Here is an 18,170-nt window from a genome sequence, read left to right as displayed (position 1 = left end):
TTAGTCTAGTCCATGATTACAGCGCAAGCTATGGAGTACTCTGAGGCGTTAGAGGGTTCTCCCCTTTAACAAGGTCTCATTCCTGTGTTTATTGTGAGGAGGTTCTGGTAGAACAGCCTGCTCAACTATTATGCCTTAAAGGGACACTCGGGTTTTATTAAATTTTCATGATTCAGATACAGCATGTAATTTTAAACAACTTTACAATTTACTTCCATTAAAAAAAAATTTGCACAGTCTTTTATATTAACACTTTTTTTGAGTCACCAGCTCCTACTGAGCATGTGCAAGAACTCAGACTATACGTAAATGCATTTGTGATTGGCTGATTGCTATCACATGGTACAGGGGGAGTGGAAATATACATAACTTTGAAATGTGTTAGATAAAGAATCTACTACTCATTTGAAATTCAGAGTAAATGCTATTGTATTGTCTTGTTATCTTGCATTTGTTGATTATGCAAATCTGCTGTGTTTACTGGTCCTTTAATAAAGTAACGATATCTAAAAGTAAACGGATGTCTAGTACTACTGAGCCGTCCACCTCTGAGGGTTCCCCGTCCCGTGAGGAGCGTTCCCTGCATTCATCTCCAATTGCACATGCAGCGCCCCAGTGTCAAGCCATTATTCCTGCAGGAAAGATTCGTTGGCCGTCAGATTTTGTGGATCCATGCCTTACCACGTTCTGCTAAGCGTAGGGCGTATCATGGCGGCCCGGCCCAGTGGTTGTCTACGCCTATGGAAATATCAGAGGCGTTATACGATGACGAGGACCTCTCCGACTCTTCAGAGGAGACCACGTCTGGGTCGGAGTCCTTGTCATCTAAACCTCCGGCTGTGGAGGAGCCTGACTTTAGGTTTAGGATAGCGAATTTGTGCTTTTTGCTGAAGCAAGTGCTTGCTACTCTGGAGGTTCCGGAACTGAAGCTTCCAGAGGAACCTGCGATTCCTAAGCTTGATAAGGTATATGAGGACAGGGAGGTGCCCCAGGCCTTCCCGGTTCCTGTTAAAATGGCTAATATTAGGAATGAATGGGAGCGATTAGGTTTTTCCTTTCCCCTTCCTTTAAACTGTTCCCCGTTCCAGACTCTCAGCTTGAGCTGTGGGGTACGGTGCCTAAGGTGGATGGTGCGATCTCCACGCTAGCGAAGCGGAAAACTATTCTCCTCAAGGATAGTTTGTTTAAATCTGTGATGCCAATATGCAAATTATTCGACTGAATGCAAAGGTTCAGGATTCTCCGTTTTAGCTCGCAGGGCTCTGTGGCTAAAGTCCTGGTCTGCGGACATGACCTCTAAGTCGAGGCTGTTGTCTCTGCCTTTTCAAGGAAAGATTCTGATCGGTCCAGGATTGGATTCAATCATATCCTTGATTACGGGAGGCAAGGGAACTTTCCTGCTCAGTCTTGGAACAGTCCAAGCAGAACATGAAGCCTGTCGAGACAATAGGCATAAAGGGGCGGCCCCCGACCTTTCTCCGGACCAAGTAGCAGATTGTCTCTTCTCCAAAGCCTGGTTGCAGGACGTTCAGAACCCTTGGGTTCTGGAGGTTGTCGCCCAGGGTTACAGGATGGGATTCAGGTCCCATCCACCCAGGGGCAGATTCCTCCTGTCAAACCTGTCTTCAAGACCGGAAAAGAGAGAGGCCTTTCTAGAATGTGTGAGGGATCTCTACTCTCTAGGTGTTATCGTAGGGTCTAGGGCAGTGTTTTTCAACCAGTGTGCCGCGGTAGACTGACAACAGTGCGGGGGTGTCCCTCTTTCAAATTTTGAAATATTGGGAGATATGTGACAGAATGTCAATATGTCATGTATAGTTTGAAGGAGGCATGGCATGACAGCTCAGTACAGTGTGTGTATATGTATGTATGTGTGTGTGTATATGTGTGTATGTGTATATATATATATATGTATATGTATATGTATGTGTATATGTATGTGTGTGTGTATATATGTGTATATATATGTGTATATATATATCTATATATATATATATATATATATATATATATATATATATGTGTGTGTGTATGTATGTATATATATATATATATATATATATATATATATATATATATATATATATATATATATATATATATATATATATATATATATATTTCAGAATTATTAGGCAAATGAGTATTTTGACCACATCATCCTCTTTATGCATGTTGTCTTACTCCAAGCTGTATAGGCTCGAAAGCCTACTACCAATTAAGCATATTAGGTGATGTGCATCTCTGTAATGAGAAGGGGTGTGGTCTAATGACATCAACACCCTATATCAGGTGTGCATAATTATTAGGCAACTTCCTTTCCTTTGGCAAAATGGGTCAAAAGAAGGACTTGACAGGCTCAGAAAAGTCAACAATAGTGAGATATCTTGCAGAGGGATGCAGCACTCTTAAAATTGCAAAGCTTCTGAAGCGTGATCATCGAACAATCAAGCGTTTCATTCAAAATAGTCAACAGGGTCGCAAGAAGCGTGTGGAAAAACCAAGGCGGAAAATAACTGCCCATGAACTGAGAAAAGTCAAGCGTGCAGCTGCCAAGATGCCACTTGCCACCAGTTTGGCCATATTTCAGAGCTGCATCATCACTGGAGTGCCCAAAAGCACAAGGTGTGCAATACTCAGAGACATGGCCAAGGTAAGAAAGGCTGAAAGACGACCACCACTGAACAAGACACACAAGCTGAAACGTCAAGACTGGGCCAAGAAATATCTCAAGACTGATTTTTCTAAGGTTTTATGGACTGATGAAATGAGAGTGAGTCTTGATGGGCCAGATGGATGGGGCCCGTGGCTGGATTGGTAAAGGGCAGAGAGCTCCAGTCCGACTCAGACACCAGCAAGGTGGAGGTGGAGTACTGGTTTGGGCTGGTATCATCAAAGATGAGCTTGTGGGGCCTTTTCGGGTTGAGGATGGAGTCCAGCTCAACTCCCAGTCCTACTGCCAGTTTCTGGAAGACACCTTCTTCAAGCAGTGGTACAGGAAGAAGTCTGCATCCTTCAAGAAAAACATGATTTTCATGCAGGACAATGCTCCATCACACGCGTCCAAGTACTCCACAGCGTGGCTGGCAAGAAAGGGTATAAAAGAAGAAAATCTAATGAGATGGCCTCCTTGTTCACCTGATCTGAACCCCATTGAGAACCTGTGGTCCATCATCAAATGTGAGATTTACAAGGAGGGAAAACAGTACACCTCTCTGAACAGTGTCTGGGAGGCTGTGGTTGCTGCTGCACGCAATGTTGATGGTGAACAGATCAAAACACTGACAGAATCCATGGATGGCAGGCTTTTGAGTGTCCTTGCAAAGAAAGGTGGCTATATTGGTCACTGATTTGTTTTTGTTTTGTTTTTGAATGTCAGAAATGTATATTTGTGAATGTTGAGATGTTATATTGGTTTCACTGGTAAAAATAAATAATTGAAATGGGTATATATTTGTTTTTTGTTAAAGGGACAGTTTACTCAAAAATTTTCCCCCCTTTAATTTGTTCCCAATGATCCACTTTACCTGCTGGAGTGTATTAAATTGTTTACAAGTAGCTCCTTTACCCTTATATTGGCATTTGAAATTGTTAATTTAGCATGTGGTATCCCCACCTATTCTGAAAGTTTGTGGCCGCGCGTACCAGCTATAGATAAGCTTTGTAAACACAGCCAGCAGAAGAAATTACACTCCCAGTGTGATAAAGCAGAGATAAGGTAGTAAAATGTTGATTTTCCATTGTTCTCTCAAAGTATTGGTGATTGTTTTAAGGACAGATATAAGATAAAGAAGCAGGTATATGTGATACAGTAATGAGATCTGATTATACCTACAAGCTCAACCTATTTTATTAGGCTGTGGCTTCAAAACACAAAATCCGAGCTTTAATATACAGAAATAAACCTTAAAAAGCTAATTTTCATACATTTTTTACTCTGCAGTTGGTAAAAAAAGCAATTGTAAACACATTAAGGGAAAAACTATTTTACAGTATACTGTCCCTTTAAGTTGCCTAATAATTATGCACAGTAATAGTCACCTGCACACACAGATATCCCCCTAAAATAGCTATAACTAAAAACAAACTAAAAACTACTTCCAAAACTATTCAGCTTTGATATTAATGAGTTTTTTGGGTTCATTGAGAACATGGTTGTTCAATAATAAAATTAATCCTCAAAAATACAACTTGCCTAATAATTCTGCACTCCCTGTATGTATATGTATGTGTGTGTATATGTATATATATATATATATATATATATAATCTATCCTTTATTAGGCTACAATGTGTGATTTTGTAAAATTTTGGGATTGTGGTGTGCCACAGGATTTTTTAATGTAAAAAAAGTGTGCCACGGCAAAAAAAAGGTTGCAAATCACTGGTCTAGGGTACTATTCAAATCTTTTTGTCGGTCCAAAGTAGAAGTTCACGTTCTGCCCGATTCTGGACCTAAAGTGTTTAAAAACAAGTTTCTTGCTGTTCCATCGTTCAAAATGGAAACCGTCAGATCTATTCTGCCCCTAGTATTCAAGAGTGACAGTTCATGATGATAATAGACTTAAAGGATCCTTACCTTCATGTTCCTAAGATTTGCGTTTCTGGACCAACACTTCCAGTTTATGGCCCTTCCCTTCGGTCTGGCGACGGCCCAGAGAGTCTTCATGAAGGTTCTGGGGGCGCTACTTGCAGTGACCAGATCCAGGGGCATTGCCGTGGCGCCCTATTTGGACGACATCCTAGTCCAGGCGCCGTTGTTCAGCCTTGCAGAGGATCATTTTAGGGCTCTTCTTTTCTTGCTCCAATCTCACGGTTGGAAGATCAACTCAGGAAAAAGTTCCCTGGTTTCCAGCAACAGGGTGGAGTTTCTGGGCACGATAATAGACTCTTATGTCCATGAAAATATTTCTCACAGATCAATGACGCAGGGAGATTGCATCCACCTGTCTTGCCCTTCAGTCCTCCTCAAGCCCTTCGGTGGCTCAGTGTATGGAGATGATCTCCAGCATAGACGTCATCCCTTTCTCCAGGTTTCATCTCAGACCTCTTCAATTGTGTATTTTGAGACAGTGGAACGGCAATCATTCAGATCTATCTCAGCGGATATCCGTGGATGATCGGACCAGGGACTCCTTCTCTTGGTGGTACTGTCCAGAGCATCTGTCCCTGGAGACATCCTACTCGAGACCGTCTTGGGAGATTGTGACCACGTGTCTCGTGGGATGGGAGCTGTTTGGGGTGCTGGGATGGCACAAGGAAAATTGGTCTTGGGAGGAGTTTCTCCTTCCGATAAATATTCTGCTGAGGTTGTGGCCTCCTCCTGGGGTCATTCAGCTTCATCAGATTCTAGACCGGCAACATTACCTTGTGGCTTACATCAACCATCAGGGGGGTTAGAGGAGCTCCCTAGCAATGAGGGAAGTGGGCAGAGTCCCACAGCTGCTCACTTTCAGCGATCCACATTCCAGGTGTGGACAACTGGGAAGCGGACTTTCTCACCAAGCAATCCTTCCATCCGGTGGAATGGTCTCTTCACCCCAGTGTTTGTGGAGATTTGTCTCGGATGGGAAACGCCGGAGAGAGATCTCATGGCGTCCAGACTCAATTGCAAGCTACCCCGATACGGGTGGAGATTGAGGGATCCCCACGCAGAGCTGATAGATGCCTTAGCGGGGCCTTGGGGATTCAGCCTAGCTTAAATTTTTCCAGAGTTACCACTCCTACCTTGTGTAGTGGCACGCATCAAACAGGAGCAAGCTTCGGCCATCCTGATTGTTCCATCGTGGCCACGGAGGACTTTGTTTGTGGATCTGGTGGGGATGTCATCCTTTCCGACATGGATCTACTGGAACAGGGTTCCTTTCAACATCAAAATCTTGTTTCTCTGAGACTGACTTTGTGGAGATTGAACGCTTCGTCTTAGCCAAGAGAGGTTTTTCTGAACGTGTGATTGACACTCCAGTTCAGGCAAGGAAGCCAGTCACTCGTTGCATCTACCATAAGGTGTGGAGGACTTACTTGTCCTGGTGTGAGAAGCATGGATATCCTTCACACAAGGTGAAGATATCCAGGATTCTGTCCTTTCTCCAGGAGGGGTTGGAGAAGGGTCTTGCCGGTAGTTCCTTAAAAGGAAAAATTTTGGCATTGAGTCTTGTTGCACAGGAGACTCGCTGAGCTTCATGACAATCAATCTTTCGTTCAGGCTCTGTCTATAATCAGGCCTGTCCCCCATGCAGCTTAAACTTGGTCCTTAAGGTATTGCAAAGGGTTCCGTTTGAGCCTATGCATTCCATTGACATTGATTTTGTCCTGGAAGTTCTCTTCCTGTTGGCTATTGCATTGGCATGCAGAATATCTGAGCTCGCTGCCTTGCAATTCGAGCCTCCTTATCTGGTTTTTCATGCAGATAAGGGGGTTCTTCGCACCGGTTTGTGGTTTCTTCCCAAAGTGGTGTCTAACTGTAACATCAATCAGGAAATAATTGTTCCTTCTTTGTGTCCTAACCCTTCGTCTTCTAAGGAGAGATTACTTCATAATCTGGATGTGGTTCATGCCTTGAAGTTCTATCTTCAGGCTACAATAGATATTAGACAGTCTACATCTTTGTGGTGTATTCCGGGAAATGCAAGGTGCAGAGGGCCTCTTCTACTTTGTATTTTTGATTGAGGTGTTTCATTCACTTGGCCTATGAGACAGCGGGACATAAGCCTCCTCAGAGGATCACGGCTCATTCAACTAGAGCTGTGGCTTCGTCTTGGGCCTTCAAGAATGAGGCCTCTATGGAGCCGATTTGTAAGGCGGCTACCTGGTCCTCACACACTTTTACAACGTTTTAGAAATTTGACACTTTTGCTTCTGCGGAAGCTGCTTTTGGGAGAGAGGTTTTGCAGGCTGTGGTGCCCTCAGATTAGGGTCCGCATTTTTACCTTCCCTGTTTCATTCCGTGTCCTCTAAAGCTTGGGTATATGTTTCCCAAAAGTAATGAATGAATGAAGCTGTGGACTCTCCTCCCCTTTAGATGGAAAACATTATGCTCACCTGATAATTGTATTTCCATCGTTGGGAGGAGAGTCCACGGCTCCCGCCCGTAACTCCGGTGGGCGGACCTAAATTAAATTATCTTCTGGCACCATTTATACCCTGATATTTCTCTTACTGTTCCTTATTCCCTCGGCAGAATGACTGGGGGATGAGGGCAGTGGGGGAGGTATTTAAGCCTTTGGCTGGGGTGTCTTTGCCTCCTCCTGGTAGCCAGGTTCTTTATTCCTAAAAGTAATGAATGAAGTCGTGGACTCTCCTCCCCATTATGGAAATACAATTATCAGGTAAGCATAATTTATCTTTTACCTTCACTAAAAAGAAACTAGTTTCAGTCAGTTAATTTAAAAAAAAAGGCTAAACCCACTCTTCTGTGCCACAGCCGCTCGCTTAAAGGGACACTGAACCCAAATTTTTTCTTTTGTGATTCATATAGAGCAAGCAATTTTAAACACCTTTCTAATTTACTCCTATTATCAATTTTTCTTCGTTCTCTTGCTTTCTTTATTTGAAAAAAAAGACATCTAAGCTAAGGAGCCAGCCAATTTGTGGTTCAGAACCATGGACAGCATTTGTTTATTGGTGCTATCCAATCAGCAAGGACAACCCAGGTTATTCACCAAAAATGGGCCGGCATCTAAACTTAAATTCTTGCTTTTCAAATATAGATAACAAGAGAATAAAGAAAATTTGACAATAGGAGTAAATTAGAAAGATGCTTAAAATTGCATGCTCTATCTGAATCATGAAAGAAAATATATGGGAACAGTGTCCCTTTAAGTTAGTGGCTCTGGCCGCCCATGGCACAGTGCTCTTTACTAACGAGGTGACTTTTTTTTTCACTTAAACCATTAGCGCTGCTAGGATGTCAGATGACACGCACGGCTGTTGGGGAAACACCACCTTATAATTATTTTTATTTTTTTTATTCCCAGCACACTAAAAACCAGTTTGCCGTTTGTGAAGAATCCAGAATGTGAGAGACTGCTAAACCTATGAGGAGCGTAATGTGTAACCCCTGCAAAGCTGAGGATCTTATGAACTCTTATGAACACCATCTGACTGCATTGAGCTACGACAATCCTGAATGGTCGCCAGGAGCTTTAGCCACAACTGTCTCTTGTTTGTTTTTCTGCCTTGAGACTTCTTTGTTCTTGTTTGTAAAGCTAAAATATAACGGTTGAGGTAAAAGGAACAGGAAACGTGGGTTTTTTTTTTTTTTGGTTCGTGTGATGACACGTACTTGGCAGGATAATTGTAGAGACTGGCAGCATTCCATGTTCCTATTGTTAATGTACTTCTAGAATTGGAGGTAAATTTAATATGTATTTATGTATATCTCAAATTTCACTTTATTTACTGTATATTTCCTTTTAAAGTATATAACTGAGGAGAAGAGGAACGCAGCAAACTAACTATATTACGCCGGCTAACAGAATCTACGTGCATGTCACCAAGAAAAAAGTTCAGCAGCTATTTGAAAAAGATAATGCTCTCTAACCAAAGGCTGAAATCTGTGATAGACTTTAGCTGAAATGCAAATATGTTTGCTGTTTTAGTTTTTTTTACTTTTCAAGAACATTTCTGATGTAAGGAAAGAAACTGTAGAAATGTATTGTTTACGATAACATTTAAATTATTACTCAAAGTTCTTATAAATACATACCTATATTAAAGTGCACTATAAATTTTATTAATACACATTTTTAATATTTTCTTTGTAGGGTATTTTGTTTTTTTTGATCGGTGTAGGAACAAATAGGTACACTTTTTTTTTTTTTGCAATGGTTCTGGATTTGACTGTTAAAAACGTGAATCAAATCTACTAGTTTTGCCAATTTAAGTTGGTAGTCCTACTTATACCAAATTACAACTGGTTTCTTGACACTATGTATGGGACCTACTTTTTTTTTTTTTTTTTTTTCTTAATATATTTTTCATCATGCTTATGTAAATGTTGTTAATGTCTGATTTTTATCAATGTAAGTTTAAATAAAATTCTTGCTTTTACCAGTTTAAGTGTTATGATGTGGAACACAAAAATAACATGAAACACCAGTCAAATCTCAGACATGGTGCATTAGAGAAACCATCTCTTGGTGCTGTATGGAGACCCTGAATTTTAGACAAATTTACATCATGCTTTTTTGAGACCTTTCCATGTAACTATTTAGTAATTTACAAAATGTGGAGGTTACTTTCTAGCATAACCATGTGCAACCAAAATTAAAGGATTTTTTTTTTTTAAATGTTCATGATTCAAATAGAGCATGCCATTTTAAACCCTTCAGAACAGGGGCAAGTGCAATATCATCACAAATTTCAGAAGACATGTAATCGTCGCTGCAATCATTTGACTAGCTTATGATTGGATCGTGGGGGACTGCCTACAAAGCTACGTTCGTTCCTCAGTCAGATTGACCATTTCCTTAATGAGGAGAGTCCACAGCATTATTCGTTACTGTTGGGAAATACTGAACCTGGCCACCAGGAGGACACCCCAGCCAAAGGCTTAAATACCTCTCCCACTTCCCCCATCCCCCAGTCATTCTTTGCCTTTCGTCACAGGAGGATGGCAGAGAAGTATCAGAAGATTTCGGAGTAGTTCCTTAGGAAGGGTATCTGCCCTTCGATATGGGACTGGAGTTTTAAGTAGTCTTGTCAGCCTCTCAGTGAGAGCATTGACGAAAGTTAGGGTCTGAAGATGCAGGGGGAGCCTTTCTGCAAACCCATCCAGACTGCCTGCTAACAGTTCCTAAGCAATCGGTGTTGACACATTTCACTACCTGCTTGTTTTCTCACTCAAGTCCATGTCGGGAGCGATGCTACAAGACTGTCATACTTGAGAGGCTGTGTTTCTGTTCCACAGCATGCATTCTGGTAAGATCGTTTACATTTTTACATATGTTGAAAAAGCTAGAAGACAGGGTCACCGTGTGTCCAGTGTGGCTGAACATTGGGGGTTAATCGAATGTGATGCTTTGATTTTATGTGTGAGATTTTTTTGGGCTCAGACTTTGTGGCTGGAGCGCACAGGTTTTTACTTTCACTTTGAGTGCTGCGCAGCTTGTAGCTTGGCGTGCTTTTTCTCATAGCAGGGGTGGCCCTGCCTTGCGCACCATGTGACTGGGAGTGGTCTCTTTCATTTCCTCTTTCCTGACCAAGCTGGCTGTTGGAGAAGACGTTATTTCTCTGTATTGTCTGGGTCTAGGAGGTGGTGAGTGCCCCAGACATTGGGAGTATTAAGGTGCCGTTTTTGAGAAAAAGATTGTTTATTTTCTGTGTCCTGCTGTCATTAGCTTAAGCTATGGAGGATTCTGATATATTAGAGGGTACTCCCTCTATTCCAAATAGTAATACCTGTTTATATTGTGAGGAGGCTTTGGTATGCCCGTCCTCTCAATTATGTTCCACATGCCTTGACAATTAAAAGGTTAACCCTTTTAGTACCCCTGAGGTGCATACCCTACATTAATCTCCTACACACAGCTTCTTGTATCACGCTTTATCCTCCATCTGGAGGGGGCTTTTACCACGCAGTTAAAATTGGCAGTGTCTGAGGCCCTTAGTGCTTTACCTCGCCCTGCGAAAGGTTAAACATAGCTCTCCTGCCCCAAGGTCATCATGTAATTTATTGTATTTAACTGCTCTGTCTGTTATCCGAGGATGAGTTGCACTCTGAGGCTTCAGAGGATGAACTTTCTGGGACTGAGCACTTATGTTTTCTTTTAAAGGAAGTCCTGTCTACATTAAAGGTTCCAGAGGCCAAGCTGCCTGATGAACCTTTGATTTCTAAATTAGACAGAGTTTATGAGGACAGGGTTAGTGCCTTTAACTTTTCCTGTGCCTGTAAAGATGGTGAACGTTATGAAGAACGAATGGGACAGAATTGGATCTTCCTTTTTCCATTTTGTCTTCCTTTAAAAAATAATTTCCGGTCCTGGACGCTTAGAGTTGTGGGGTTCCATCCCTAAGTTGGATGGCGCTATCGCCATGCTTGCCAAACACACTATGCCGCTTGAGGATAGCCCGTCGTTCAGAGAGCTGATGGAAATTCTAAGAAAAATGTTTAAACATATGGGATATTTGCTTGAACGGTTGCTGGAGCAGCTACCTACTGGTGCGACTCCTTATTGGAATTGATCGAAGTGGAGGGTTCCCTCGACGTTATCCAGGAAAGAATTAAGGCCTTGAGAATTGCTATTTCTTTTTTGTCTGTGAGGCAAACATGCAGGTTATTCGCCTAAATGCTAAAGCTTCTGGATTTTCAGTTCAGGCCCATCGGGCGCTCTGGCTGAAGTCCTGGTCTGCGGATATAACTTCTAAGTCCTTTAAGGGAAATATTTTATTTGGTCCAGGCCTGGAATCCATTATCACTATGGTTAAATGGGGCAAGGGTGCCTTCCTACAGCAAGATAAAGAGCTTAAAGTCTAAGGGACAAGTTTCTAATTTTTTTGTTCTGATAAATCCCCATGACAGCAGTCCTCCGCTAAGCCGAGCAAACCAAGAGTAGTTGGAAGCCGGCTCAGTCCTGGAATAAGTCCAAGCAGAGCAAGAAGCCCGGCCCTTCCCTTTATCACGTTTAGTCTCGGACCAATTTTTTTTCTGGACAACCGGTCGAGGGAATCGCTCTCTTGGTGACTCTGTCCAGATCTGTCCCGAGGGACATCCTCCTTAAGACCATCCTGGAAGATTGTGATTTCGGACGCAAGTCTATCAGGATGGGGAGCTTTTTGGGGTGCCAAGAAGGCACATGGCCTGTGTTCTCAGGAGGAACGCTCCCTCCCGATCAACATTCTGGAACTTCAGGCAATCTTCAATGCTCTGAAAGCTTGGCCCTTTCTGGGTTTGTCCCAGTTTATCAGATTCCAATCAGACAATATAACCTCGGTGGCTTACATCAACCATCAGGGCGGCACGAGAAGCTCCCTAGCAATGAGGGAAGTATCTTGAATTCTGGAGTGGGCGGAGGCCCACAGCTGTTCTGTCAGCGATCCACATTCCGGGGTGTGGACAACTGGGAAGCGGATTTTCTCAGCAGACAATCCTTTCATCCGGGGGAATGGTCTCTCCATCCCTAAGTGTTTGCGGAGATATGCAACAGGTTCGGGATGCCGGAGATAGATCTCATGGCATCCCGTCTCAATACCAAGCTACCCAGATATGGGTCGAGGTCCTCAAGCGGAGCCAATAGATGCATTAGCAGTGCCTTGGAGGTTCTGTATAATTTACTTTTTCCCGCCGTTACCACTCCTTCCTTGTGTAGTGCCCCTCATCAAGCAGACGGTGATACTGATTGCTCCATTGTGGCCGTGGAGGATGTGGTTCGCGGATCTGGTGGGGATGTTATCTTCTCTGTGGAAATTACCTTGTCGCAGGGATCTGCTGGAACAAGGTCCTTTTTGTTCATCAAAATCTAGATTCTCTGAGGCTGACTGCGTGTAGATTGAACACTTAGTCATAGCCGAGAGGTTTTTCTGAGAGTTATTGATACTCATTCAAGCTCGTAAACTGGTTACTCGTTGCATCTATCATAATGTGTTGAGAGCCTACTTATTCTGGTGTGAAGAGCGTGGATTTTCCTGGCATAAAGTTGGGGTTCAAGGAGGAAGGAAAACAGCACACCTATTTGTGGGGCACGAAGTAAGATTTGCCAAATCTTTTAAATCCAAGTGATCATACATCCAAGCACTTAAGCCACCAGAATAAACCTTTGTTTAAAATACCTTTTATTCTTATTTAGTTGGGTCCAAAAGTTTACAGGAACTGTTCCTGTAAACTTTTGGACCAAACTTAATAATAATAAAGGTCTTTTTAAACAAAGATTTCTTCTGGTGGCTGAAGTGCTTGGATGTATAAAGTTGAGGTTGCCAAGAAGAGAGAAGGGCCATTCTGCCAGTTCCCTGCAGGGACAGATTTTGTCCCTGTCTGTTTTACTGCACAAGAGGCTCGCAGAGCTTCCAGATGTACAGTTCTTTGTTAAGGCTCTGACTAGGATCAGACCTGTGTTTAGATCTAATGCTCCTTCTTGGAGTATAAATTTTGTTCTTAAGGTTTTACAACGGGCTCTGTTTGAGCCTATGCATGAAGTTGAAATTAAATTGTTGTCCTGGAAGGTTTTTCTTTTCTACTGGCTTTTGCTTCTGCGGGCAGAGTATCTGAGATTGCTGCCTTGCAATGTGAGCCTCCTTATCTGGTGTTCCATTCTGATAAGGCTGTCCTACGTACTAATTTAGGTTTTCTTCCTAAGGTCAGACTGCAAAATCAAGAGATTGTGGGTCCTTCCTTGTATCCCAATCCTCTTTCTGTGAAGGAACGTTTGCTTTATAATTTTGACAGTTCGTGACTTGAAGTTCTATCTTCAGGCTACTAAGGATTTTAGACAAACTTCCTTGTTTGTCTATTCTGGGAAGCGTAAGGGTCAGAAGGTCTCTTCGACTTCCTTATCTTTTTGGTTAAGTAATGTTATCCGCTTAGCTTACAAGACATAAGCCTCCTCAAAATTACGGCTCAGTGGCAGTGGCTTCCTCTTGGGCCTTTAAGAACGAGTCCCCTGAATCATATTTGTAAGGCGGCTACCTGGTCCTCCTTACATACTTTTTTTATATATATATATTAGCATGACTTTAGCTAGCCTTGCTGTCTGCAAACAAGGTAAATGGTAGGTGGAGTTTAGCTATTAAAAATAATTGCAGCAAACATTTTTAAAATTGTGTTAAAATAAAAACGTTTAAACTTTTGTCTGTTACTTTATGGAATCACAAACGGAAATATCTTGTAATTACATGGTTTATTGTTCTTGTCCTTTAAGCAGAGCATATTGAAGGACATGGTTCCTCGCCATCACTGCTGTGTAAGATCCTGCACTCCATAACTTTAGGGGAGTAAAAGGAATCTTACCAACTATGGAATTAGAATTGCAAGAAATGTTACAGTAAATACAGGTTCTGTGTAAATATACTTTCTCCAACATAGGTGTGTCCGGTCCACGGCGTCATCCTTACTTGTGGGATATTCTCTTCCCCAACAGGAAATGGCAAAGAGCCCAGCAAAGCTGGTCACATGATCCCTCCTAGGCTCCGCCTACCCCAGTCATTCTCTTTGCCGTTGTACAGGCAACATCTCCACGGAGATGGCTTAGAGTTTTTTAGTGTTTAACTGTAGTTTTTCATTATTCAATCAAGAGTTTGTTATTTTCAAATAGTGCTGGTACGTACTATTTACTCAGAAACAGAAAAGAGATGAAGAATTCTGTTTGTATGAGGAAAATGATTTTAGCAACCGTAACTAAAATCCATGGCTGTTCCACACAGGACTGTTGAGAGCAATTAACTTCAGTTGGGGGAACAGTTTGCAGTCCCTTGCTGCTTGAGGTATGACACATTCTAACAAGACGATGTAATGCTGGAAGCTGTCATTTTCCCTATGGGATCCGGTAAGCCATGTTTATTACGATTGTAAATAAGGGCTTCACAAGGGCTTATTTAAACTGTAGACTTTTTCTGGGCTAAATCGATTGATTATTAACACATATTTAGCCTTGAGGAATCATTTTATCTGGGTATTTTGATATAATAATATCGGCAGGCACTGTTTTAGACACCTTATTCTTTAGGGGCTTTCCCAAAGCATAGGCAGAGTCTCATTTTCGCGCCGGTGTTGCGCACTTGTTTTTGAGAGGCATGGCATGCAGTCACATGTGAGAGGAGCTCTGATACTTATAAAAGACTTCTGAAGGCGTCATTTGGTATCGTATTCCCCTTTGGGTTTGGTTGGGTCTCAGCAAAGCAGATACCAGGGACTGTAAAGGGGTTTAAAGCTTAAAACGGCTCCGGTTCCGTTATTTTAAGGGTTAAAGCTTCCAAAATTGGTGTGCAATATTTTCAAGGCTTTAAGACGCTGTGGTGAAAATTTGGTGAATTTTGAACAATTCCTTCATGTTTTTTCGCAATTGCAGTAATAAAGTGTGTTCAGTTTAAAATTTAAAGTGACAGTAACGGTTTTATTTTAAAACGTTTTTTGTACTTTCTGATCAAGTTTATGCCTGTTTAACATGTCTGAACTACCAGATAGACTGTGTTCTGAATGTGGGGAAGCCAGAATTCCTATTCATTTAAATAAATGTGATTTATGTGATAATGACAATGATGCCCAAGATGATTCCTCAAGTGAGGGGAGTAAGCATGGTACTGCATCATTCCCTCCTTCGTCTACACGAGTCTTGCCCACTCAGGAGGCCCCTAGTACATCTAGCGCGCCAATACTCCTTACTATGCAACAATTAACGGCTGTAATGGATAATTCTGTCAAAAACATTTTAGCCAAAATTAACCCTTGTCAGCGTAAGCGTGGCTGCTCTGTTTTAGTTACTGAAGAGCATGACGACGCTGATATTAATATCTCTGAAGGGCCCCTAACCCAATCTGAGGGGGCCAGGGAGGTTTTGTCTGAGGGAGAAATTACTGATTTAGGGAACATTTCTCAGCAGGCTGAATCTGATGTGATTACATTTAAATTTAAATTGGAACATCTCCGCATTTTGCTTAAGGAGGTATTATCCACTCTGGATGATTGTGAAAATTTAGTCATCCCAGAGAAACTATGTAAAATGGACAAGTTCCTAGAGGTGCCGGGGCTCCCAGAAGCTTTTCCTATACCCAAGCGGGTGGCGGACATTGTTAATAAAGAATGGGAAAGGCCCGGTATTCCTTTCGTCCCTCCCCCCATATTTAAAAAATTGTTTCCTATGGTCGACCCCAGAAAGGACTTATGGCAGTCAGTCCCCAAGGTCGAGGGAGCGGTTTCTACTTTAAACAAACGCACCACTATTCCCATAGAGGATAGTTGTGCTTTCAAAGATCCTATGGATAAAAAATTAGAAGGTTTGCTTAAAAAGATGTTTGTTCAGCAGGGTTACCTTCTACAACCCATTTCATGCATTATCCCTGTCACTACTGCCGCATATTTCTGGTTTGATGAACTGCTTAAGGTGCTCGATAGTGACTCTCCTCCTTATGAGGAGATTATGGACAGAATCAATGCTCTCAAATTGGCTAATTCTTTCACTCTAGACGCCTCTTTGCAATTGGCTAAGTTAGCGGCTAAGAACTCTGGGTTTGCTATTGTGGCGCGCAGAGCGCTTTGGTTGAAATCTTGGTCGGCTGATGCGTCTTCCAAGAACAAGCTACTAAACATTCCTTTCAAGGGGAAAACGCTGTTTGGTCCTGACTTGAAAGAGATTATCTCTGATATCACTGGGGGTAAGGGCCACGCCCTTCCTCAGGATCGGCCCTTCAAGGCAAAAAATAGACCTAATTTTCGTCCCTTTCGTAAAAACGGACCAGCCCAAGGTGCTACGTCCTCTAAGCAAGAGGGTAATACTTCTCAGGCCAAGCCAGCTTGGAGACCAATGCAAGGCTGGAACAAGGGAAAGCAGGCCAAGAAACCTGCCACTGCTACCAAGACAGCATGAAATATTGGCCCCCGATCCGGGACCGGATCTGGTGGGGGGCAGACTCTCTCTCTTCGCTCAGGCTTGGGCAAGAGATGTTCTGGATCCTTGGGCGCTAGAAATAGTCTCCCAGGGTTATCTTCTGGAATTCAAGGGACTTCCCCCAAGGGGGAGGTTCCACAGGTCGCAGTTGTCTTCAGACCACATAAAAAGACAGGCGTTCTTACATTGTGTAGAAGACCTGTTAAAAATGGGAGTGATTCATCCTGTTCCATTAAGAGAACAAGGGATGGGGTTCTACTCCAATCTGTTCATAGTTCCCAAAAAAGAGGGAACGTTCAGACCAATCCTAGATCTCAAGATCTTAAACAAATTTCTCTAGGTCCCATCGTTCAAGATGGAAACCATTCGAACTATCCTTCCTTCCATCCAGGAAGGTCAATTCATGACCACGGTGGATTTAAAGGATGCGTATCTACATATTCCTATCCACAAGGAACATCATCGGTTCCTAAGGTTTGCATTCCTGGACAAACATTACCAGTTCGTGGCGCTTCCTTTCGGATTAGCCACTGCTCCAAGGATTTTCACAAAGGTACTAGGGTCCCTTCTAGCGGTGCTAAGACCAAGGGGCATTGCAGTAGTACCTTACCTGGACGACATTCTGATTCAAGCGTTGTCCCTTCCTCAAGCAAAGGCTCACACGGACATTGTCCTGGCCTTTCTCAGATCTCACGGCTGGAAAGTGAACGTGGAAAAGAGTTCTCTATCCCCGTCAACAAGGGTTCCCTTCTTGGGAACAATTATAGACTCCTTAGAAATGAGGATCTTTCTAACAGAGGCCAGAAAAACAAAGCTTCTGGACTCTTGTCGGATACTTCATTCCGTTCCTCTTCCTTCCATAGCTCAGTGCATGGAAGTGATCGGGTTGATGGTGGCGGCGATGGACATAGTTCCTTTTGCGCGCATTCATCTAAGACCATTACAACTGTGCATGCTCAGTCAGTGGAATGGGGACTATACAGACTTGTCTCCGAAGATACAAGTAAATCAGAGAACCAGAGACTCACTCCGTTGGTGGCTGTCCCTGGACAATCTGTCTCAAGGGATGATGTTCCACAGACCAGAGTGGGTCATTGTCACGACCGACGCCAGTCTGATAGGCTGGGGCGCGGTCTGGGGATCCCTGAAAGCTCAGGGTCTTTGGTCTCGGGAAGAATCTCTTCTACCGATAAATATTCTGGAACTGAGAGCGATATTCAATGCTCTCCAGGCCTGGCCCCAGCTTGCGAGGACCAGGTTCATACGGTTTCAATCAGACAACATGACGACGGTTGCGTACATCAACCATCAGGGGGGAACAAGGAGTTCCCTAGCGATGGAAGAAGTAACCAAAATTATTCTTTGGGCGGAGTCTCACTCCTGCCACCTGTCTGCTATCCACATCCCAGGAGTGGAAAATTGGGAAGCGGATTTTCTGAGTCGGCAGACATTGCATCCGGGGGAGTGGGAACTCCATCCGGAAATCTTTGCCCAAGTCACTCACCTGTGGGGCATTCCAGACATGGATCTGATGGCCTCTCGTCAGAACTTCAAAGTTCCTTGCTACGGGGCCAGATCCAGGGATCCCAAGGCGGCTCTAGTGGATGCACTAGTAGCACCTTGGACCTTCAAACT

At 43.0% G+C, this 18,170-nt stretch overlaps 1 protein-coding gene across 2 annotated transcripts in view; it reads left to right on the top strand.

Annotated features, from left to right (window-relative positions):
- The window catches only part of AKAP12 (A-kinase anchoring protein 12), a 234,514-nt gene extending 225,460 nt beyond the window's left edge, over positions 1 to 9,054 (top strand). For both annotated transcript variants that reach the window (XM_053711889.1, XM_053711890.1), the window contains one exon: positions 7,977 to 9,054. The gene's annotated coding sequence lies outside the window, so the exon portion shown is untranslated. The remainder of the gene's footprint in view (positions 1 to 7,976) is intronic.
- The last annotated feature ends 9,116 nt before the right edge of the window (positions 9,055 to 18,170 follow it).

Source organism: Bombina bombina, chromosome 4 (genome assembly GCF_027579735.1).
Source record: "Bombina bombina isolate aBomBom1 chromosome 4, aBomBom1.pri, whole genome shotgun sequence".
Classification (NCBI taxonomy): Eukaryota; Metazoa; Chordata; class Amphibia; order Anura; family Bombinatoridae; genus Bombina; species Bombina bombina.
The sequence above is the reverse complement of the archived record's forward strand: the minus strand, read 5'-3'. Positions and strand labels throughout refer to the sequence as shown.